General features: G+C 35.5%; 1 long non-coding RNA gene across 1 annotated transcript; it reads right to left on the reverse strand.

The window, feature by feature from the left end:
* LOC108661708 lies at nt 9,584-10,717 on the reverse strand. Its single transcript, XR_001927482.1, has 3 exons — nt 10,679-10,717; nt 9,973-10,055; nt 9,584-9,614 (listed from the first exon to the last, which is right to left on the reverse strand). It is a non-coding gene; the product is annotated as an uncharacterized LOC108661708 (long non-coding RNA).

Here is a 26,837-nt window from a genome sequence, read left to right on the forward strand (position 1 = left end):
GTAATTGATACCTTAAAGGGGGAACCTAAGTTAGAGGATGTCCCAGTAGTAAATGAGTTCCCTGATGCGTTTCCAGATGAATTACCGGGACTACCTCTTGATCGAGAGTTTGAATTCACTATTGATTTACTTTTGAGTACTACACCTATTTCCATTCCTCCATATCGGATGGCTCCGGCAGAGTTAAAGGAGTTGAAAGTTCAGCTGCAAGAATTTGTAGATAAGGGTTTTATTCACCCTAGTACTTCTCCTTGAGGTACACCAGTCCTGTTTGTAAAGAAAAAGGAAGGCACTCTTCCGCTATGTATCAACTACCGTCAGCTGAATCGAGTAACCATCAAGAATAAATACCCTCTACCACGGATTGATGATCTTTTTGATCAGCTACAATGTGCTACAATGATTTCTAAGATTGATCTGAGGTCTAGGTATTATCAGTTAAAGATCAAGGAGCAGGATGTACCCAAGACTGCTTTTAGGACTCGTTACGGGCATTACAAGTTTCTAGTTATGCCTTTTGGTCTAACTAATGCGCCGGCAGCTTTTATGGACCTCATGAACAGGGTGTTCCACCCATGCTTGAATAAGTTCATGATAGTGTTCATAGATGATATTCTGGTGTATTCGAAGGATAATGATGAACATGCTCCCTATTTGCGCATTGTACTGTAAACCTTGCACGAGAAACAACTCTATGCCAAGTTTTCAAAATGTGAGTTTTGGTTGAAGGAAGTGGTTTTCTTGAGACATGTTGTGTTTGGAGCTAGAATTTATATCGATCCCAAGAAGATAGAGGCCATCGTACAGTGGGAGCAACCAAAAACAATAACAAAAATTCAGAGTTTTCTTGGTTTAGCCGGTTATTATAGGAGGTTCGTTCAAGGGTTTTCATTGATAGCTACTCATCTGACTCGTCTAACTCGTAAAAGAGTCAAGTTTGAGTGGGATGATATTTGCGAGAGTCGATTTCAAGAGCTAAAGAATCGGTTGACCTCCGCTCTCATTTTAACACTACCTGTTAGTGAGAAAAAATTTATGGTGTATAGTGATGCTTCTAAATTAGGATTAGGGTGTGTGTTAATGCATGATGAGAAAGTAATAGCTTATGCTTCTCAGCAATTGAAAAAACACGAGACGAATTACCCTACCCACGATTTGGAGTTGCCAGCAGCAGTCTTTGCATTGAAAATCTGGAGGCATTACTTATATGGCGAGCGTTGTTGGATCTTTACAGATCACAAAAGTTTGAACTCTTTGCTCACCCAAAAAGAACTCAATTTGAGACAGAGACGATGGTTAGAGTTAATTAAGGATTATGACTTAGTAATTGATTATCATCCGGGAAAAGCAAATGTTGTAGCAGATGCCTTAAGCCGTAAATCCTCATCTTTGTTAGCATCATTTCGGAATTCTTATTTTCCAATGCAACGTGAGATGAAATCTTTAGGGATCCGGTTGAGTAATGGTGAGGATGGAACCCTACTTGCTAGTTTTGTTGTGAGACTCTCACTGTTGAATCAAATCGAAGAATTGCAGAAGTTTGATGATGAGTTGAAACGAGAAGTTCAAAAGTTACAAGATGAAAAAACTAGTGAGTTTAGACTCGGTGATACTGGTATCTTGATGCTTGGGAACCGGGTTTGTGTCCCTAAGGATGATTAGTTGAGACAAGCTATTTTGGAGGAAGGTCATTCTTTCGTCTATGTTTTACATCCTGGAAGCACTAAAATGCACAAGACTATCAAGGAAAGTTATTGGTAGCCAGGTATGAAATGAGACATAGCAGAGTTTGTGACAAAATGTCTCACATGCCAGTAGATCAAGGCAAAACATCAAAAACCATCGGGTACTCTTCAGCCTCTACCTATCCCTGAATGGAAGTGGGAGCACGTAATTATAGACTTTGTATTGGGTTTATCGCGGACCTAGAGTGGGAAGGATGCTATTTGGGTGAGTGTGGATAGATTGACTAAGTCCACCCATTTCTTGGCTATCCATAGCACATATTCCATTGAGAGACTGGCTAAGCTTTATATAGATGAGATAGTGAGATTACATGAAGTCCTAATTTCTATCGTGTCAGATCGAGACCCTCGGTTCACTTCTCGATTTTGGCCAAAATTCTAAGAGGCTTTCGAAACTAATTTAAGGTTTAGCACTACCTTTCATCCACAAACAGATGGTCAATCTGAAAGGACCATTCAGACTCTAGAAGATATGCTACGGGCTTGTGTCATTGACTTTATTGGGAGTTGGGACAGACATTTGCCGTTGGTGGAGTTCGCGTATAACAATAGTTTTCAGTCTAGTATTGGGATGGCACCATACTAGGCTCTGTATGGGAGAAAGTGCCAAACTCCACTTTGCTGGGATGAAGTGGGTGAGAGGAAATTGTTTAATGTATAACTGATTGATCTGACTAATGACAAGATCAAGGTTATCTGAGAGCGATTAAAGACAGCTCAAGATAGGCAGAAGAGTTACTCTGATAGACGAAGAAAAGATTTAGAATTTGAAGTTGATGATAGAGCTTTTCTTAAGGTCTCTCCTTGGAAAGGTAATGATTTGAATACTTTGAGGTATTAAGTCTTATTTGATTATATTATTGTCGTAAATTGTGGTATCTTGTTGGATAATGAAAGGTGTGATCCGGTTTGCAAAACGAGGAAAGCTCAATCCGAGATACATTGGACCCTTTCGTATTATTGAACGGATTGGGCCAGTGGCATATAGACTAGAATTATCCCCAGAGTTGGATCGGATTCACAATGTCTTCCACGTCTCAATGATGAAGAAGTATGTACTTGATCCCTCCCGTATCCTCTAGGCACCTCCGATTGAGTTGCAAGAAGATTTAAAGTTTAAGGTGCAACTTGTACGAATTTTAGACCGAAAGGATCAAGTGTTAAGGAATAAGAACATTCCAATGGTTAAGGTGTTGTGGAAAAATGCTCAAATAGAGGAGACGACGTGGGAAGTTGAGCACCAGATGAAAAACCAATATCCGCATCTTTTCTCCTAGTTCGGTAAGTGAAATTTTGAGGTCAAAATTTTACTTTAAGGGGGGTAGTGTTGTCAAGCCCTACTCTATTATATACTTGTCATGTCATTCATGTGCTTGATAGAATGTTTGCATAAGTGAATGTATCAAAAAATCGTTAAAAGTCAGTATTGTACCTAATGGTACAATTAAGTTGATTAAAGCCTCAAACTAGGCCAAATAAAGATTTTACGATGTATTTGAGATTTATTGAATCTTAGAATGTCTTAATATGAGGATTTAGAATTCAAGGATTGATTTGGAGTTAAATCGAAAATTTTCATAACATAGGGGCAAAATGGTCATTTTGCCACCCAAGGGCAAAATTGGAATGTTGGATGATATTTTGACTAAATTTTATTAATTAGAGCATTATTTGAATTTGAGAAGTGAAAATTTTCAATTTCAATATTTTTTCGAACATAGGGGTAAAACGATCATTTTAAGTGTCCATGAGGATGAAATTGGAAATTTTGGAATTTTACACCATCATGACACTTGTCAAACCCATGAATTTCGTCCATTATTTTTTTTAAGTGAGAGATTATATGCGGTGAAAATGAAATGCTTAATTATTAAGTTTTTAAGCATGGACCAATTAAAAGGTGACATGTGTCAAGCTTTAATATTATTTTAATTGCCTATATAAACTCACTTAAAACCCTCACATTCACACTCTTATGGTCGGGCAAGCAAGGGAACAAAGAGAAAAAGGGAAGAACAAACCCTAGGAAGGAAAAATCTAAGAGAAATTCTTGGATTTCAAGGAATCAAGCAAGTAAAGGTAAGATTTTTTTATTTTAGCTTGTGATCTACCTTTCCCATGCATTCTTTTTCATTCTCCATGGCTGAAATTCAAGTTTTCAGGAGGGAACCTTTGCTAGCCAAACCTAGAGAGAGAAGTTTTGGTTATGAATTTTGCTAGATTTCATAATATCCTATTATTTTTAGTCATTTTGTGATGTTTGGAAGGAAAAACAAGCAAGAAAATCACATGTTCTTCAACCACCCTCATTTGGCCAAATTTTCTATAGGGCATGTTGATGATGGATTTGGTTGTAATTCATGTTATTTAGCTTGGAATTGATGAATTATGATGTTGGATATCGAAACCAGTTATTGAAAAGTATAGTTCCTTTAGAAAATGGCTTGATGGAAACTGAGAAAATCATAGTAAATGGACTTGGATTTGATTCATAATGATATATATGGATTTACGAGACTGTGTAGACATTGATTAGTATGTTAGTTCAGAATCGAAATGTATTTCGAAAAATGGTGAAGTTAGTCAAAAATCAAGTTCATTGTAATGCTTTGGTGTATTAGATTATTGGAAGTGTAATGAATATATTTGGAATTGAATCGGATGTTTTGGTTAAATCAATGGTGTATGGTTTGAATTAGGTCAAATACAAATTCCTTCCGATCACAATTGAACCTATGTAAAACACCATCTTTAAGTGACTATCCGAACATTTCTCATTCAACTTCATGCAACCATATAGAGTCTGAAATAGTTTTATAACAATTTGACACTAATGTATTGAATTACATATTGTGTATTATGGATAGGTGCTGAACCCCCCGATAAGGGCAGAGTTATCGTGCCAGAGGACCGAGAATAGGAGTACTCTTACCACTCCAAATTCCCATTATAGTGAGTAATCAGATGTTCATCTTAATTATCTAAAGTGGTTTATACTTGTTTTAAGATTTTAAAGAATAAGGCACTTAATTTGTAAATTATTATGTTTTACATTTTAAATGTTGGTAAATGAATGAGATTTATAAATTATTCTGAAACTAAATGTTGATTTTCGAAATAGAGTAAGTTGAGGCTATACATTCGTATTATATATATATATACGTGATTTGAATTGATGGCTTATGAAATTGTTGTAGCATGAACGGCTGAAATTGTGGTTTTGTGAATTATATAAATTGTTTTGTCTTACATTGACAGGTTGGATAGTACTATATTAGCCATGTTATGCTGTCGAAATTTTATTGATTTTGTGGGTTATTTATTTAGCTTACTGCAGTGGGCGAGTTTTCGTGGACCAACCTATTTGAGGGGCACGGTAAATGCCGTTATATTTACCATAGTACGAGAGGCACGGAGGGTATCTCCTAAGGTAAAGTTTAGAGTTCACTTCACACCGAACCACCACGTGAAAGTGAAACTCAGCCAACGCCAAGGAACGGCTATATTTTTAAACGTGAAAACATGTTTTATGTGTATATGTCTTTTTAACTGCCTTGGCAGACTCGGTTGGATGCCCGACTCAAGGCATCATCAAGTACTAATTTTTGACGTGAGCCAAGTTTTTAAAAAAGTCATAAGCCTTGTTGATTTTCTTGATGAAATGTGATTGTTTTTACATTCATTGAAATGGGTTTTGATGCTATGAATTATATATATATTGATGGGATGATTTAACTGTCTCCATTTACTCGACTTTAGATGCTACAGACGAACTCTGCTTACTCACTAAGTTCATAAAAACTCACTTCTTCATTTTTTTAACCATTTTAGGCTCAGGATAATCTGTAGATAGTTGATTTCGTGGAGGATCTACTTTTGGATTTACATCCATAGAAATCGAAGGTCTACCTTCCTATACATATTTGATTATTTTAGGGGCCCACATGTCATTGTAGAATATTTTGTATACCTGGCTACGTGTGCCACTATATATATGAATTTATTTTGCTTTTACGCTACAAAAATTATTTACGCAGAGTTTTATAAATATTATTTTATAAGAAAATGAAATATTTTATTTAATATTTTTATTTAATTTGAATAGCTATAATTTCACTTTAAATTGATGAATTAGACAACGAAACTTATTTTTAGATATGAAATGATGCTTATTACTCGTATGTCATATTTTTACCAAGGTTCAAAAATTTTAGGTAAAATGACCAAAATACCCATGTGTAGTAGAAATTACTTTTTGATTTGAAATTAGTCTATATTTCTTTAAAACATGGTATTTAATAACTGTTGCTCTCAAGGAAGAAGTAAAACTGATGCGAAAGCCTTGCGAGGTTTCGGTTGGCATTTCGGGCAATAAATGTCAATCGAGACATCGCGACGATTGTCACGGGCTCGATGGGAATTTCGGGTCGTGCAGCACCTACTGTTGAACATACTGAGACTCCTCCACATCCTCCACCTCCTCCACCATCTACTAATATTCCTAGTATTCCTGCCATGTCTTTTGAGGCAATTCAGGCATTGGTAGCTTTTCTTACTGCTATTACTGGCCAAGCTCAGGTTGGTCAAGCTCTTCCTGCTATTCCTCTAGCCGCACCTCCAATGCCACCACCACCACCTCCTGTTCCACCACAGGTGCCTGATGTCTCCATTTCTAAGAAACTTAAGGAGGCTAGGCAAATGAGTTGCATTTCTTTTACGGGTGATCTGGATGCAACCGCAACTAAAGACTGGATCATTCAGGTATCAGAGACACTTACGGATATGAAATTAGATGATGATATGAAATTGATGGCCGCCACAAGGCTACTTGAAAAGAGGGCCCGTAGTTGGTGGAATTTGGTAAAATCTCGTTCTGCTACTCCTTTGACCTAGTCAAATTTTTTGAGGGAGTTCGATGGCCAATATTACACTTATTTTCATCAAAAGGAAAAGAAGAGAGAGTTCTTAAGTTTGAAACAGAGAAATTTGACAATAGAGGAGTATGAGGCTGGTTTTAACGAGCTAATGTCTTATGTGTCAGATCTGGTGAAAACTGAGCAGGATTAGGCTAACTACTTTGCGGAAGGGCTCCGAAATGAAAGTAGAGAGCGCATGACAGTGACAGGTAAGGAGTCATATAAAAAGGTAGTACAAATGGCTCTATGGGCTGAGAAGCTTGCGACTGAGAGTAAGAGGATTGGAGCTGAGTTTGCTAAAGGGAGAAATGCCAGTACATTTTTTGGCCAGCCTTTGAAAAAGGGCAAGGACTCATTTATTTCAGGGAGTGCTACCACTGCTTCAGTAGCAATTACTCGACCCTCATCTCAACAGTGACAACAAAAGTCTCATAAATTCAGTAGATCAGCGACGAGTGCTCTTGGGAAGAGTTCTGAGAGTTTTGATAGATGCCAAAATTGTGGAAAATTTCATACCAAGTCGTGTAGGGAGCCCGTACTGTGTTTTCATTGTGGTCAGAAAGGTCTCATGAGGAGTGCTTGTCCGCAGTTAGGACGAGCTACTGCAGCTGTTTAATCTCCCCAAGTTCTCATCAATATTGAAAGAAGGGATTCTTCTTGGTTACAGCCGAGACAAGGTGTAGCGATGCGGTCCGGTGTGGGGAGTAATACCCCGGCATATCCACCCTCTAGACCACAGGCTCATACTTCGACTAAGGTTTTTGAGGTAACAAAGGAAGAGGCACGAGTTCGACCAAGTGCAGTAACAGGTACTATGTTTGTATTTGACAGAGATGCTTATGTTTTAATAGATTCTGGTTCAGATAGATCTTATGTGAGCACGACATTTGCATCTTTTTCTGATAGAAACTTGTCACCTTTGGAGGAGGAAATTGTAGTTCATACCCTCAATGAGAACAGTTGGTTAGAAACACTTGTTATAGAGACTGTGGAATAAAGGTTGGTGAGGTAGAATTCAGGGCTGACTTAATTCCTTTAGAGATTCGAGATTTTAACTTGATATTGGGTATGGATTGGTTGACTATACATCGAGCAAAAGGGGATTGTTTTAGGAAAGAAGTTAAGTTTCAGAATTTTGAGGAAGAAGAGGTTGTATTTGCAGGGGAACGTCGAGTATTACCATCCTGTGTAATCTCGGCTATCAAAGCCTTGAAACTAGTGTAGAAAGGGTATTTGGCTTATCTAGCACATGTAATTGATACCTCAAAGGGGGAATCTAAGTTAGAGGATGTCCCAATAGTAAATGAGTTCCCTGATGTGTTTCCAGATGAATTACCAAGACTACCTCCTGATCGAGAGTTTGAATTCACTATTGATTTACTTCCGGGTATCTCTTAAGGTAAAGTTTAGAGTTCACTTTACGCCGAACCACGTCGTGAAAGTGAAACTCCTGCCAATGCCAAGGAACGGCTATGTTTTTAAACGTGAAAACATGTTTTATGTGTATATGTCTTTTTTACTGCCTTGGCAAATTCGGTTGGATGCCCGGCTCAAGGCATCATCAAGTACTAATTTTTGGCACGAGCCGAGTTTTTAAGAAAGTCATAAGCCTTGTTGATTTTCTTGATGAAATGTGATTGTTTTTACATGGATTGAAATGGGCTTTGATGCTATGAATTATATATATATTGATGGGATGATTTAATTGTCTCCATTTACTTGACTTTAGATGCTACAAACGAACTCTGCTTACTCACTGAGTTCATAAAAACTCACCTCTTCTTTTTTTTAACCATTTCAGGCTCAGGATAGTCTGTAGATAGCTGATTTCGTCGATGATCTACTTTTGGATTTACATCCTTTGTCACGACCCGGTACTTCTCTCGAGCCCGTGACAATCGTCACGGTGTCCCGATAGATACTCATAACCTGGAATGCCAACCGGAACCTCGCAAGGCTTTAATATCAGTTTATCACTCCCCTTGTGAGTAACCGTTGCTAAATACCATGTTCTAAAAGATTTTAAGTTATTTTCAACTTAAAACAATAAAAAAATGATTTTTGTCTCACAGCGGCATTTTGGTTATTTTTCCCTGAACATTTCAAAATCCGCTAAAAATGTAGTATGCAAGTACAAAACACATAATTCATAATCAAAAATAAGTTTAAACATCTAAAACCTTTATTTAAAATGAAATTATGATTATTTAAATATATAAAAAAATAAAAGAAATATTCAATAAAATATTCAATTTTCTTATTAAACATTATTTTTAGAGTTTTACGTAAATAATTTTTGCAGCGTAAAAAAAAATAAGTTCATACATACTGTAATACAGTAAGCCAAAGTATTTAATTTAATTTATAATAACTAGTGGGCCCCCGAATAACCGAAAGTAAGGGAGACTGTGAACCTACAGTTTGGAGGATGAAAATCCAATAGTAGCCTCAATGGAATTAGTTATCTATAGTCTATTATGAGCCTGAAATGGGTGGAAAGGAGGGTGGTGAGATTATATAATCCTAGTGAGTAAACAAACACCATCAAAAATATCTAAAGTCGAGTAAATAGAGACGATTAAAATATTCCATCTCAATATGTATTTCTTAACGTAAATATTCATTTCATTTAAATAATCAACATGGCTTATGAGTATCTTAAAAGCTTGGCTCCTGTCAAAATCATTCTCGGGAATACCTTGACCGAGGCATTTAACAGAGTCTGCCAAGGCTGTTAAAAAGTTTTGTATACACATAAACATATTTTTAGTTTGAAAAATACAACCATTCCTTAGCGTTAGCAGAGTTCATCATCACGAGGTGGTTCGACATGACATGTACTCAACCATACCTCAAAAGATACCCTACGTGCCTCTCCGACCGAGGTACATATATAACCGGATTTCGTGCCCCTCTAATAAGCTGGTCCACAGAACCCGCCCACTGTAGCAAGCTAAACCCACCACACAATAAAATATTGACAACACGACATGACTAATATTATACTACCCAGCCTATAAATGTAAAATAGAACAATTCATACAGTTCACAAACCACAATTCCAGCCAGTCATGCCAACACATTATCATAAGCCATCAATTAGAATCATAAATTACAACACAACAAGTGGTCTCCAGTTACTCTATTTTCAAAGCCATCATTCAATTTCAAGACAATTTATAAACTCTTTTCATTTAAACACATTTTGTTTATAAAACCTAAAAATTAACCATTTAAACTCATTTTTCATAAAATCACAAAATCGGATAAAAACCAATTTAGATAATTAAGATGATAGTAAGGTTACTCACTATTTCAGGAGTCGAATTTCTAGAGTACACTGACTACCAATCCTCGGGTACAATTTCTTTGCCCTTAGCAGAGGATTCACCACCTAGACATGATTCAAAATCAAGTAATTTACCACATTGGTGCTAAACCGTTATAAAACTATATGGATGCATGAAATGGAATGCAAATTGTTCAAATTATCGTCCAAACACGGTGTTCGCCTAATCGATCTATCACTTAATTAATTGGCCAATTCAACTCCAATTAACTCCATTTTTCTTCCAATTCTCTAAACCATCAATCACAAATTCAATAGCATAAAATTTAGCAACATCACCTTCAAATTTTCCCTTAGGAATTTCGGCCATGATGGGTGCATCAATACTATAATTTTTCCTACTTGATTTTCTCACCGAAATTCATCATTTCCTAACCAAATTACTTGAAATAACAATCAAAATCATCATCAGTATTCCACATGGAGAATTCGGCCAATGATGGGTAATGGGAGAAAATGAATTTTTCTTGTTGGTTTTTCATGCTACATATCATTAACTAACTAAAAACACTAACATATCTTAAAATCTAACCAAATCAAGCATCAAAACTCCTCCCCCCATGTCTGGCCAGCAAGGGATTCATCATGTTTTCATAAGATTCAACCATGAAAAATCAAAAAGAATGCATGGGAAAGGTAGATCTCAAGCTAGAATTGAAAAATCTTACCTTTTTTCACTTGTTTCCTTGAATTTTCACACTTTTCCCTTGAATTTTTCCACCTAGGGTTCTTGTTCTTTCTTTTCTTCCTTTGTTCATCTTTGGCCAGCCATAAGAATGAGAATAGGCTGATTTTATGCTGATTTTAAAGCTAAATAATAAATGGATATAAACTTGACACATGTCACCATTCCATTGGTCCATGTGTCATACTTACCCATTAAGCAATCTCTCTCCACTACTTAAATTTTCTCAATTATCCATGATAATATTGGGTAAAATTCATGTGTTGGATAAGTGTTGGGTGGTGTAAAATTATAATTTTGCCCTTAGGGTGGCAAAATGACTATTTTACCAATATGCTCGAAAAAATGTCAGAATTAAAATTTTTCACTTCTCAAACTCAAATTATATCCCAAATGATCAATCTTAGTCAAAAATATCATCCATCACTCACATCTTAACCTCGGGTGGCAAAATGACCATTTTACCCCTAGATCATGAAAATTCCAATTTGACTCAAAATCGGTCTTCGAACTCCGAATCACCATTTTAAGTCATTCTGGGGTTTTAAAATTCTCAATTTCATCTTAAAATCTCTATTTGGACTAGTTCGAGGCTTAATTCAACTTAGTTGCACCACTAGGTACACTATCGACTTTTGACATTTTTTCGAGGCTTTCCAAGTATGCAAGCATATTGTCAATCATATGAATGACATGGCAAGTATTTTATAAGGTCAGGCTTGACATCCTTAGAAATCGAAGGTCTACCTTCGTGTACATATTTGTTTATTTTGGGAGCCCTCATGTCATCGTAGAATATTTTGTATACCTGGTTGTGTGTGCCACTGTATGTATGAATTTATTTTGCTTTTACGCTATAAAATTTATTTACGCAGAGTTCTTTAAATATTGTTTTATAAGAAAATGAAATATTTTATTTAATATTTTTATTTAATCTGAATAGCTATAATTTCACTTTAAATTGATGAATTAGACAACGAAACTTATTTTTAGACATAAAATGGATGCTTATTACTCGTATATCATATTTTTACCAGGGTTCAAAATTTTTGGATAAACTGACCAAAATACCCCTGTGTAGTAGAAATTACTTTTTGATTGTTTTTGATTTGAAATTAGTCTATATTTCTTTAAAACATGGTATTTAATAACTGTTGCTCACAAGGGAGAAGTAAAACTGATGCAAAAGCCTTGCGAGTGGTATTTGATTGTTTTTGACTCCTTGTAGTCCTGCCGCCAAATCCTCAATGGTAATACTGCTGGTTGGTTGTCTATCTGCATCATCTGAAGACTGTCCTTCCTCTCGCTTACTCATAGGCGTATCCGCCCTTACTGGCCTAGTGGCCCTGCCACGTCTACCTCGACCCCCCTAAAGGTGGATGCTTGTGGCCTATCTGTCATCTCATAGGGGCATCTTGCTCCCTTATCCTCATGTCTTAGGCGACATTTTTACCTAGACAAGAGCAACACCTATTATTAAATACATTTTTTGTAATCATATATAAAGGAAAATATGGTTTCTAAGATAGGGAATCTATGCGGTCCCTTGGTTGTAAAATGTGTCGTGGTTCACACTTCACAACTGAAGTTCCCATATAAAGACCCGACACTCCGCTGAACCAACACAAGAAAGTCCTAGGACCTAGACAACCTAGGGCTTTGATACCAACATTGTCACGACCCAAATTTCGGGCCATGACCGACGCATGGACCCAATAAGCATAGCCACTAAGTCTAACCAAGCCTATTTATATAACCTGTTCATCAATCTATTGAGTATTCCTAAAGTCACATTCCATGATCTCAACTGTAAGTACTTGAATGATATTCTACCATGATCAAATATTCGCAAGTATATATATACATTACCCAAAAATAGTGCTAACCATCACCAACTTAGAATGGCGTTACCATTCAAAGTATATATATACATATATATTGTCTAAGACAAGTATCTTAAAATTTTACATTTCGTTTATCTATATATGCAGCATAAAGACACTCGACTTCCAACGGAGCGACCTTGGTGAAGATATAGCTATTGAATGCCAAGATACATACCAAAGAGACGAGTTCACGTGGATACCTCGACCTAGGTTCCAACTACCTCCTGATCTGAAAATATGAAGTTGAAAACTGTGAGTATGAACTCAGTGAGTGAACATAGGAAGGGAACAAGCAATTGATAAGGAAAATTTAAAAATCATGATGCACTTGTTTTGAAAACAATGCAGTTTAGTTAAATTTCTTCCCTAAACCCCGCATTTCAAACATTGGTAAATAAACTCTTAGTGTTGCAAAGACCCATGCTCAATCATGAAGATAAAAGAGTGAAGAAAACTTATATCAAAAACCGAGCAAGGTAGCAATGTGATAGCACGTTTCTCGCTGCAGTAAAAGGCATTCTCCATTTGCATATGTTTTGATTTTTCAAGTATATCTCCCACTATAGAAGTCCAATTGACATGCTTGTTGGGTCATTAGAAAGCTAAGAGGCAGGGCTACGACTTTAATTTTTACCACTTTGCCGAGTTCTGACTTGAAGGTGGTCAAAATTACTGTCAAATTGATAGCACTGCACCACCACTCGAGAGTTTCTGGTTGCAATGAGAATCCATTTTTGCCATAGCCAAATTCCTTGCTGCAATAAACATCAATTTGAAAATACTTAACAACTTTCACTGTTCAACATGTAAGATTCCGCATACATTACAATCACGTACTACATTCATAAACTTTCTACTATGCTTGTATATATATATATATATAAACACGAATACCACCACCTCCCTTAGCCAAATGCACTCCCCATATGCACATCAGTATCGGCATGTGCACTGCCCACTCCACACATGCATAGTTGTAAGTGTAACAACATTGTCATTCGAGCAGTATATGCACTGGCCACTCCGCATATGCACGGTTGTAGTTGTCATAACATCGTCATCCAACCGACATATGCACTGCCCACTCCGCACATGCACGGTTACATTAATTACACAAAATTACTTAGCAATACATATCATATATTTTTATATACACATCAGCATCATATAAAGGTACAGAGATTCATCACAATCATGTTCCACATCACCAAAAACATTTCACTAACGGCTTGTTCCCATGCATTTTATAGAAAACAATTAAAATGTCTCAATCAACCACATGTGCCTTAATCCCAAAACATTTTGTGCAAGTTCACTCACCGATATTTGTTGAATCTTTACTCGACTCCAACCTCCACTAATGGTCTAAACGGAATTGTGGTGCCTCGTTGGGACCTATCATGACAACAACATCACAACCAACCCGATTTGATTATATTTCTAAAAGCTATCCACTAAATCATGTTCTGCTAGTTGTTTTTAACTAGCTTCCATCTACCATCAAGTGACTATATATTTTCACTATTCTAGTCACACTACAATAAATAACCCACCTCAACTACAAAACACTCACGGATCTAGCCACTAGCCATTCTCAACAACTTAAAAAAAATCAACTCAATTTCACTACTCACCTTAGTAGCTTTCTAATTGAATTTCTTTCCCAAAAGCTTTCAAACTATCTTGAAAATCTCACTCTCTCTCTCTACAATGTCCAGCTAGTGAGAGAGTGTAATAAGGAAAGGTTTTTGAGGCTTTTTATGTTGAGAAAGTAGAAAAGTACAAAGTACTTTGGGAAAGGGTACACAAAAACATGAAAAATTAGGGTTAACTCAAGGAAATATATGGAAATTCAAGGCAAGCTTCCATGGGGGGGGGGGGGGGGTTGAGACAACGTGGGAGAGGAAGGAGAAGAAGAAGAAGTGCTAGAAATTTGAAGAACATCCTAGAAACTTAGATTTTTATGGCTTAAGTTTATTCATTTCTGGCAAAGTTACCAAAATGCCCTTAACTATGTCATTTTATTTTTTCAATTGCTTTTATGCAATCTTTTTACTACTTTAACACTGAGACAAGGTCCATAAGGGTTTAGAAATACTCGAGTTCATGAAAACTTAAAAATTTCAACCTAAGATATAAAATGACCGTTTTACCCCTACCATGAAAATTATCAATATTTCTATCTTCTTCATTATCTTATCTTCATCCATTCATTCCTTAGGCCTACTTGGACGTTAATAACATTAGAAAACAAATTTCAAGGGCTGATCAGGAGAAATGACGAAATTACCCCTAGTTCGTGTTATCGCGTCTACTGTTGGTTACGGGTCAATAGGGGTCAAGGTCTCACACAAAGTATGGGTTAAATGCAAGAAAAAGGCAAGAAACCCTTTCTTTCTCTCACAATTTTCCCTTGAACTCTCACTACCCGAGCCATCCACTTTCTTCTATTTTCTTTTTTTTTTTCTTCCTCTCGAGTGGAACCTTTCTAAGCTTTCTTTCTTCTCTTTTTTTTTCTCTAAATGGTCGACCTTCTCTCTCAAATCTCCAAACTAATTCACTTTTCTCTCTTTAACTCTCTCAATGGCACGATTTTTGGCCTAAGTTTCCTAATTATATTTTTTATTTTATTTTTTTTTCTCTCACATGGGCGATTCGCCCAAGGTCCATGTCTTTTCCATTATCTTTCTTGTCTTTTCTCTCTACTTTATCATTTCTTCTTTCTCTCTTTCTTTTTTTCCTTTCCTTTCTCCTTTCTTTCTTTCTTCCTTTCTTCCTTAGCTTCTTAGCTGATCTTATCTTCTTTTCTTTCCCAAAGATTTGGTCTTATCAATGAAGATATTTTTGTCTTCCTTTGGTGTTTCTCCCAAATGCCCACCACCCAAATTTTTCTTCCTTTTTCCTCACCCATGGCCGTCTTGTTAAAGAGTGGCTATTGTTGGCATTTTCCTCATTTCTCACATGTGGCTAAAATTGCAAGTCAACACTAGCTTTTTCTTCCTTGACTCTTCTTCCTTCCTTATTTGCTTTTCTTTTCTCCTCATTTTCTTTGTCATGGACGACTTGTCCATGACTTCATGATTTTTGACTTTTTTTCTCCACTCCTTGTATGTGTTAAAATCACATGGCAAAAGGCATTATCACTTTCCACCTGCCACTCACATTTTTATTCTTTATATTATTTTTACTTTAAGGTTTATTTGTTCATTCATTGTCCCATCCAACCCACATGTACATCTCATATTACTCATAACCTTGCCTTCCTTGATTAGAAAATTCCCCTTGTTAACTTCAAATATAAAAATTACAAATGAGTCTTTAAACTTTTCCTTATTTACCATGTGACCCCTCCATCTTCCATCTTTTACAATTGGGTCCTTCCAACATTTCTTAAACTCCAATTTCCTTTTATGACCTTCCTTTACATGTGTACAAATAAAATATAAAGTCTGCACTTCAACACGGTATCACCATAATATTTAAATATTTACGTACTCGAGTTAGCTCGATTTAAATAAAAACACGCGAGCACAACTATCGTTGTGTTTCTTCAAAATTCCTTCTTATTTCTTCTCCCCCACTTAGATTAGTCATATAATCCTCTTTATGACTAATTTCGATAACATATAAAATATTAATATTTTAATATTATTTTATTCATAAAATATTATTTTATTTCAAAATTCTCCACTTATCTCCTGAAGATAAAAAATGTCTCACTTTGTCCTTTCATCTTATCGATACGGTTATATCGACTATTATACGGGGTTACTGGGTGTTACAGTCTCCCCTACTTAAATAGAATTCGTCCTTGAATTCACATTAGCGTCAGGTTACTAATGTCACTTTACAATCGTACTTCACTTCCTTCTTCATAGGGATTTTAATCTATCTGCGTCATGTACTTTTGTTTCAACTAAAAAAAATTACGTAGGTCTCTTGTCATCTTGGAAATCAAAACCACGATACTCTTCACAATTGTCTTCTGTTATGACCATGATTCAAAGTATGCCTTTAACTCCATTATTAATTTTTAAACATATTTCCATCTCAATCATGCCGATTTCGATCACAATCATGCTTACTTATATATGCCCAATCCTCATATGTTTACTTCATTTCGTGCCAAACTTCTCGACATTCATTCATCTTGGTCCATATACTACTACATAACTCAAAGCATTATAAACATGCCATTTTCATTCCTGTGCATATTTTCAACATTAGGGGAGGTTTAAGCCTTCAATTATTCCCACATGCTTCATATTTACTTTGCTTCTAGGTGATTTAATTTTTTTTAGTTTTTTTTATATGTGCACGTCCCAAGATTTACACTTCAACATCATTCTTAAGCAGATGAGATTTACATCATGCAATAAGGCAACTCACTTGCCAACCGTTAACTTTGATTGTAATTCTTTCATTCACCATCAATTTCTTTTCATTAGTTCAATTCCTTCATGTCTCAAAGCATGACATCATTATTAACAAAGTTAAATTTTATCTTCTAAATCAACCCCTGCAAATACTCGCATTAGGGTACTATCACCATTTATTGCCCATCAGTGGCACTAGTGCCTCATGGAAGTTTAACTTAACTATGATATAACACTTCATTAATCCTTACATCTTGATCATATTAATCCATTTGTATGGCTCAACCACGATATAAATTCCAATTCCTTAATATCCTTTCTTTCTCTATTGCTCCTGAATTCTCCTTTATTCATGTCACGACCCAAATTTCGGGCCATGATAGGCGCATGGGTCTAATGGACGTAATCCACTAAACCCAAGCAAGCCTATTATTTATCTTACTTATAATTCCATCTATTATCACTAAGTCATATTTCATAACTTTGAATCAAAATAATGATATACATTGCCAACTCGTACTAGCATTACTCATTTAAAATTTACATCAAGTTCATCTATACATAACAAAATAATACTCGACTTCCAGGGGAGGGACTCGAATGAATATACAGCTACTGAATGCCAAGACACCTACCAAAAGATGGACACAGGTCTACAAGGTCACCTCATCCTAATTATCAGCTTACTCGTGATCTGAAAACATGAATTTGAAAATGGTGAGTATAAACCCAATGAGTGAACAAGGAAGGGAACAAGCAACAATTAGGGAGAATTTAAAATCATGATGCACTTGTTTCAAAATAATGCAATTTAGTTCATTCCTATTTAAAACCCCTCCAAACCCGAGAGTTTCTCGCTGCAGCGAGCATGAATTTAGTTGCAGGGAAAACGGAGCAACAAGAGAAATATTTTTCCTCACTCAACAAAAAGCCATCATGCTAAACTAATAAAATCAACATAAAATTCATAAAAATTCTCAAAGTACAATGTGTCAAATTTTATGTACATTACAAGCATAAATCATTGTCCATCAATTTGCTATTACACACACATTTACATATGTATATATATATATATATACGTATATACCCATCATCATCATCTCACCAACCCATCATCATCATCACCAGCTCATCATCATCATCACCAGCTCATGCGCACTCCCTACTCACATATGGCTGGGTCATCATCGGGTTATGTGCACTCCCTACTCGCACATAACCGGGTCATCACCGAGTTATGCGCACTCCCTACTCGCTCATAACCGGGTCATCCTCGGCTTATGCGCACTCCCTACTTGCACATAGCCGAGTCAACATAATTACACAATATTATATTCAAGCATATATGTATATCAACATAATGCAGCCACATAGAAATCCATAATAACCACATTTCATAACATAAACCTTTTCTCAAAAGCTTGTTCCCAAGGCATTCATTTTCATGAAAAATTTCATAAAATCATTCAAACACTTTGTTCAAAACAATCATATTCCCAAAACAATTTTGATAGGCAATCCACTCACAGGTGTCGAAAATCCGGATTTCGGGTGCACTCGGACTAATAGTCCTCAAGCGCAATTCCTTTGCCTTTTCCGGACGTCTCACTACCTTGACAAATAACAAAGTCGAGAAATTTACTATATTGTCCCTAAATTGATATAAACTAATTTAAATTACTAATGCTTGATATGTAAATGCAAAAATACGTTCGATTACCGCTTAATCACGGTATCGATTAAATTCGACCGATCACCCGATTAATCGACGATTGTGTCCAAATCACCTCTAAATTAATTCATTTTTTCTCTAATAAAAATAATCCCACATTGATATTCAGTCCTCATGGTTCGACCAACAAGGAACCCTAGAGAAATTGAATATTTCTTTTGTGTTTTTGTTCATAATCATGCTTAACTATCCCTAAACACTAACATAGTCTAAAATCAAATTATTCCAACAACAATTCCTCTTCCATACCAATTTTTCAGAATTGAATTCATCATGATAACTCAATATTCAACCATGGAAATCAAGAACAAAAGCATGGGTAACCTAGGTATCAAGGAGAATAAAAGAAATTTTAACATACCTAGCTTGTTTCCTTGATTTCTTCACTATTTCTTTGAATTTTCACCTAGGTTTTCTTGTTTTTCCCTTTGTTCTTCCTTTTTTCTTGTTGCTGGTTGTCTAGGCCGAATATGGTGAGAAAATTGGGGATTTAATGAGCTGATTTCCATAGAAAATAATAAAATAATCAAGCATGCCACGTGTCACATTCTTATTGGCTCAATTTTTAACTTTTTGACTTTTTCTTCTTAATTTTCCACCACAATTATTCTGGTATTTATCCAATCCTACCACATTTAAAATCCCTTGGTTTTGACAAGTGCTGGGGCAAAAAATTTATCGATTTACCCCCGGGCGAAAAAATTACGATTTTGCCTCTATACTCCGAAATGTACCGGAATCACATTCTTTCTACTTTTCAACCTCAAATAACACTAATATTGATCAATATTAACCAAATGGGGCAAAAATCATTTTTTTTAAATTCTCGTTTAGTCCTCTAGTTGCAAAATTATCGTTTTACCCTTGTACTCCAAAAATACCAGGAATCACAATTTTTCACTACTAAACATCATTTTATACTCCAATAATCATAATCATATTTCATATAATTATTCTTGGTCAAATGTAATCAAATCTTGGCTAGAAATCTCCATTTAATCATCAAATGATAAAATAACCGTTTTGTCCCTAATCGGTCAATTTTCCTAATGGACTCCAAACTGGACCTTGAACTCCGAATCACTATTCTAAGCCATTCTGTGGGTTTCAAAATTTTCAATTTCCTCTTAGAATTTCTATTTGAACTAGTTCAAGGCTCGATTTAACTTAGTTGTACTAGTAGGTATAATACCGTTTTTTAATCGAGCTTGACAGGGTCTCACAATTCACATAGCTCAATTTCTAATGGTAACTTTCATCATTGTATCATCTATACAACTCATTAAACATGTCAAATTCAAAACTCAAATCACTATGAACAATTCTTCACTTTAGTTAATCACATAATTATCTCCATATATATATATATATATGTACATACATATTTAAGTGTCGTCATCCATCACTATATGTAGGGACCCTTGTCAACTACATTTGAACTAAATTCCTTCTATTCATTCTAATCCATAACCAAGGTTCAATATCATATTCTCATAGCTCATGTTTTCCCCTTTTACTTTTCCATTTCATTCCCATAGGGTAAGTTTAATCCATGAATATTAGGGTATAATCAACTCCATATTACCCTTTCTGATGTTTAAGTTACCATTTAATTTACATCCTACCATAAATTGTTTCTTATGCAATCCATAAGGATTCTCATTGTGCCTATGCATAACTTCACATAATTTACATGTTTATACTCTTTTCTTATCATTTCTAATCCTATGTATAAGCTCCATCATACCACGCATCCTTACATCACAATGTCATAACCATGTCTCACTCATCAGTTACCATTTTCATTGAATTATAATCTGGTATCCATGTATGCTTTACTATTTTGTTGGTACTTCAAAATTCATCTTAACTTGATCATTGCATTTTATGTAATACCACAATTCCTAAAAGTCATCTTTACTTTTTAATTATCTTTCATACTTCCAACATATATGTTACATTCTTATTTCATCTCGATATCCCTTAGTCAAAATTCATATCTTAGTATCCTAACTCTAAATCATGGCTTATTACCAGAATCTTTACTCATATATGGGTACTTAAAATCTCAATCATCATCTCTTTCCCAAGTAGATCTCTACAAATTCCGTTGTGCACTTCTATTCCCTCATTAAGGGCAATATCAATTATCTAGAGAATATCACCATTATTCGCTAAGCATTTAAAGCACAGTTCAATCTTTACTTACCCTTATCAGGGACTCTACCTTGATAATTATTCAAAATGTAATGAAACATGTGAGGGAAGCACTTTTTACCATTGTATGCTCTGCCTCTACAAGCGTATTGAGACCGTAACATTATTGGGTCTACATAATGGCAAGATAATCATTGCCTCAAACCAACATTTCCAAGCATTCTTAGACTTGCAGCGTACCTTTGTACTACGTGACATATCAGTCATGAGCACCAACATCGCTATATAACTATTAGCTCCTTGAGCTTTAATGTTTTCACATTGTGAGAACTCTTTCGAATTATCTCACCAAAGTGTTCACAAAGTAGATACAAGCCCATAACTTATAGTTCAATGCCTAAGCAATGAACACAATCTCATCATTTGAGTTCTACCCTTATCTACTAATCATAACTCCCATCATTTATCTTACTTTTCATTCACTCTTTCCTTAGCCCTTAACAGGCCTTAGTCTCTTGTCTTTTTTATTTCTTAGGACTTGACTTTAGTCTGCATAATGTTTATCTTAATACTTCACATGGTAATTTATATCAACAACTTTCTAACTCCTCTTTTTGTTTCATACCCTTGTATAAGGTAATAAAGAAAATTTTCAATTCATTTATATAAACGCTTTCCAAAACCTTACAACTCCAATCAACAAAGCTAAACATCAAGTCTACTGACCATAACTCTGCTTGCAAATCCATCTCCATGCCATTCACATCTTATTCTTGCTTCCTAACATAAGATGTTCTTAGCAATTCAGGGCTAGGCGGCTAGCATTGCGATGTTGCAGCTGTTGGAAATTTACGTTATCAAAACAATTCTCCAAACTCGTAAATTACAACTCCAAGTGTATGCCCACATATTGATAATTTTTATATATTTCATGATCATGAAAACTACAATTTACAAAACTAACTTTCTATCATACGTACCCTATCAGAACATTAATTTCAACATATCTATTTCATCCTTTTTATGGTATGCCAAAATCGTTGTTTAGACATATTTTACTACTAACAATCATATTCCTTTAGAATAGCATTTAATGCAAATTTGATTAAGCAATGATCTCTAAATAACTCTTAGTTACATAAATGTCAACATGTACATCACCTTGCGTTGCGATCTTAACTTTACTCATTTATCCTTAACCATTAACATTGGTAAGGTAGATTGTTTACTTAATTGTTGCATCTCACCTTTGTGGCCATAAGATCCAAATTCGTAAACTTAGGATGCAAAAGCTCCCTCTTCGAGCTTATCCAAAGTCAAAATTTTCTAAATCTCTTACCTTTGGAGAAATCAAATTCAAGACTAATCATATACAATCATAGGTTGCATACTGAACCATATAGCCTTTTAAATTGATCTTTAAAGCAACTTGTGTATTACGCTTAAACATAGAACTTCATAAAACATTTAGACTAAAATCAACACTTCTAAGTCATTTAACTTCAAGCTACCAAATCCACAACTAGTCCTTTAATCCTTTGGCTTCAAGCTAACCATATCAAAATTCAAGCTCATCCTTAGAGTAGATTTGTTTACTAGCCTTTTACTTGATGACCACACATCATTTACAGCAATCACTATTTATTCCAGTCAAAGTACGCCCCTTATTACCATTATCACATGTGCGGCTTTATATTGACCTCAAATACAATTCATAGTCATCTAATTTTCTTCCCATCAACCATCATAGTCTCAAATTATAACTCCACCAAATGAACAAGTTATTATAGACCTATTAGTCAAACTCCATTTTCCTCCATCCTTAGTCGGAGGAATATATCATTATATTAATCTTTTATTGGAAGCATTTCCTTAAAGTTTTTCCAACAACCGCTCATGTCTCGGGTGGCATCTCAAACCTAGACGACGACATTGCTTATGACTTTTATATGACGTTAGCAAAAGGGTAGGTTACTAGGAATAGGAGTTTATATAGCCTTTTGTCTATGACTTATGTTACAGTCACAAATCATAAACAAGACTCTGCACTAACTCCGACAACTCCACTGACTGAGACAAGAGTTCTCAAGACTTGACTAAACTTAGGCTCTGATACCAATTTTGTCACTAGGGGCGACTCCATCTCTTTGGGTAGCTCTTTCCTCCTTCAGCGGTGGCAACAAAGGGTACCTATCAAAGCACTCATAGGGCAGCTTCACCTCTTTGGGTAGCCCTTTCCTCTATAAACCCTTGGGTGGAGAGTCATGCTTCGCCCCCTGTTCACATGCTAGAGTTCCCAAGGATTAGGTTACAACCCTTGGCTCTGATACCAATTTTGTAACAACCGTTCCTCGATCGTCACCGACATCCGAAACCTTCGGGAGAACCCACCAAGTCCCAAACAAGCCTTATTAAAGATTTTTGATAATTCACTATACTTGTTCACCAATCCATGTTATTGCTTTAAACCATATACTCTAGTGACATGATTTGAACAATAAGCATAACAAATCATTTTGACCTTTAATCTATATGATCATATGTAAATACATCATAGTCTAAAATCTCTAATTAAAGTTTTATATTGAGACCAGTACTTATTTACAAAAGAAAACAAAGTACAATGACTCGAACTCTAGCAGCAGAGTGACTTGGAATGAAATGCTATGAGATGCCTTTACTTATCTACGGTGGACCATAAGAGCTGTTGATTACACACTAGGCTGGTCATTATCTGCAAAAGGAAAATAAAGGGGGTGAGTCTCACAGACTCAGTGATCATCGGCTCAGTGAACAGGTAGTAGATAGGAAACAAGCGATAAGTAGATCATTTGAATGATAAAACTAGAATATAAAATGCTAATCTTATAAACCAAATAACAATAAGGGTATTTGTGCCTTGTAAAATTAATATCGTAAAATCGTAATACAATGCTTTCTTTTGCAAAACAGTGCTGAAAATAAGTGTAACAGAAAGAGTTTCAATCACCAGAAACATCATTTGCCATCAATATGTGAAATATAGTATAAAGGTATGCACGCTCCCAAAATGTGTGGCATGTAAAGAAATCAAAGTGTACAGCCACCAAAATCAACTCATGTTTGCCAAGTAAGCAATGAAAGCTTTTATTTAAACAATGGGAGCTACAAAGAAAATCTTAACTCTCCATCGTGCAAAAGAGTATGCGTTGAAAACTCATAAGGCTCTCAAGTAGGAAAGTATAATATCAACACATGGACCCACTTCCATGTAATAATATTTCGGGAGTCTCACTCCACTGGATTCCCATAGCTATGACAGTCTCAATAATGTTTGCCGACATCGGAGAAATGAAGCGGTCACAACCGCGAATATCGCTTATGGCCTAGATACATATAACAACCCGTGGCCTTGCCACGTATATATATCACAGGTCGTGGCCCCCGCCATGCCTAATCGCCCATCGACAACCCAAAGGTTCTATAGCTAAAGCTCACTCATACATGAGGGTCGCTCTTAACCGAAGTGACAACTAGCCTACTCTCGACGCACTTGGTTTGTCAAAACCATTTTCAAAAATTAAATCGAGGTTTCCAAGTCTTTTGCTTAAGACCATTTGAAAGCAAGGTTTAATAACCTTTCAAATTTCTTTTCACATAAAAAGACATGATGTGTTTCATTATACAAAGATCAGACTAAAACTAGCTCTCGAAATTTTCTTATAAATCGTTTAACAAATGCATTTAACTATGTGTATTACACAAAAATACAAGGCATAGATTTTTAATGCAAAACAGTACAAAAGGCTTGTTTCCTGGTTTCTAAAACACTTTACATGTATAGCTCATCTATAGATATATCTAAAACAATTTTCAAAACAACTTGCATCCACAATTTCCTACAAGTTCTACTAGCTCATGTTTTCCATAGTAACAGTGTATAAATCATTGTAAATCCATTAGAAATCGCCTAACGAGGCTAACAGTTCATGCTTTCCACAATTGCATTTAATAAAATCCAGCAACGTTTATAACATGTATAACATTCTATAGCTGTGAAAATTTTGAAATAGGCAACTCTTACTCACCTCACAATAGCGGGATGCTATGTCACTATTGATCCGTGGGCGTGTATAACTAATTCTATTTGTCGATCACTTCCTACCTCGTCCGGCATGCCACCACAACAAACTTTTCTAGAAATAATTAAACTCAATATATTTAATTGCATATATATATATATATATATATATGGAGTAGCTTGATTAATGATTTCTTAACCAAATTTCATATTTTTCATCCACAATATTCACAAGCATCTAACATAAAATTCATATACTTCAACCAACCAAAGCTTGCACACCAACATTCTCACAATATTAAACTAACCATAAGCCTCAAAATATAGTATCAAGCTTACCATATTATCTTTCACTTTGAACCCATTATGCACCCTCGGATTTGCTGGCTTGCATGTTACCAAATTTCCTCCAATCAAGCCAACCTTGCTGCCAAAACGACATTTCTCTTAGTCATCAACTCATTTTCAAAAATTATTCAAGCAAAAATCAAAATCCTTACCTTATTTCTCTTGAATCTTGAAACCCACTTGATATTTCTTCAAATGCCCTTGAATCACTCCTTGAAACATGTGTGCATGTATACCTTTGAGATTCTAAGCATCAAAGTATGGGTGAAATGGAAGAAAAACGCAAGAAACCCTTTCTTTCTCTCATGGTTTTTCCTTGAACTCTCACTACCAGAGCCATCCACTTTCCTTTCTTTTCTTTCTCTTTTTCTTCCTCTCAGTTGGAACCTTTCTAAGCTTTCTTTCCTCTCTTTTTTTTTCTCTAAATGGCCGGTCCTCTCTCTCAAGTCTCCAAACTAATTCATTTTTCTCTCTTTAACTTTCTCAATGGCACAATTTTTGGCCTAAGTTTCCAAACTATATTTATTTTATTTTATTTTATTTCTCTCTCACATGGGCTGTTTGCACAAGGTCCATGTCTTTTCCATTATCTTTCTTGTCTATTCTCTCTACTTTATCCTTTCTTCTTTATCTCTTTCTTTCTTTCCTTTCCTTTCTCCTCTCTTTCTTTCTTCCTTTCTTCCTTAATTTCTTAACCAATCTTATCTTCTTTTCTTTCCCAAAGATTCGGTCTTATCAATGAAGATATTTTTGCCTTCATTTTGTGTTTCTCCCAAATGCCCAACACCTAAATTTTGTCTTCCTTTTTCCTTACCCATGGCTAGCTTGTCAAAGAGTGGCTATTGTTGGCATTTTCCTCATTTCTCACATGTGGCTAAAATTACAAGTCAACACTAGCTTGTTCTTCCTTGACTCTTCTTCCTTCCTTATTTGCTTTTCTTTTCTCCTCATTTTCTTTGTCATGGATGACTTGTCCATGACTTCATGATTTTTGACTTTTCTTCTCCACTCCTTTTATGTGTTAAAATCACATGGCAAAAGGCATTATCACCTTGGACCCGCCACTCATATTTTTATTCTTTATATTATTTTTACTTTATGGTTTATTCATTCATTCATTGTCCCATCCAACCCACATGTACATCTCATATTGCTCATAACCTAGCCTTCCTTGATTAGAAACTTTCCCTTTTTAACTTCAAATATCAAAATTACAAATGAGTCCTTAAACTTTTCCTTATTTACCATGTGACCCTCCAAATTCCATCTTTTACAATTGGGTCCTTCCAACATTTCTTAAACTCCAATTTCCTTCTATTACCTTCCTTTACATTTGTACAAATAAAATATAAAGTTTGCACTTTAACGCGGTATCACCATAATATTTAAATATTTACTTACTCACGCCAGCTCTATTTAAATAAAAACACGTGAGCACAACTATCGTCGTTTTTCTTCAAAATTCCTTCTTATTTCTTCTCCCCCACGTAGATTAGTCATATAATCCTCTTTCATGACTAATTTCGACTACAGATAAAATATTAATATTTTAATATTATTTTATTCTAAAATTTTCCACT

The sequence above is a fragment of the Theobroma cacao genome, chromosome 4 (assembly GCF_000208745.1).
Source record: "Theobroma cacao cultivar B97-61/B2 chromosome 4, Criollo_cocoa_genome_V2, whole genome shotgun sequence".
Taxonomy (NCBI): Eukaryota; Viridiplantae; Streptophyta; class Magnoliopsida; order Malvales; family Malvaceae; genus Theobroma; species Theobroma cacao.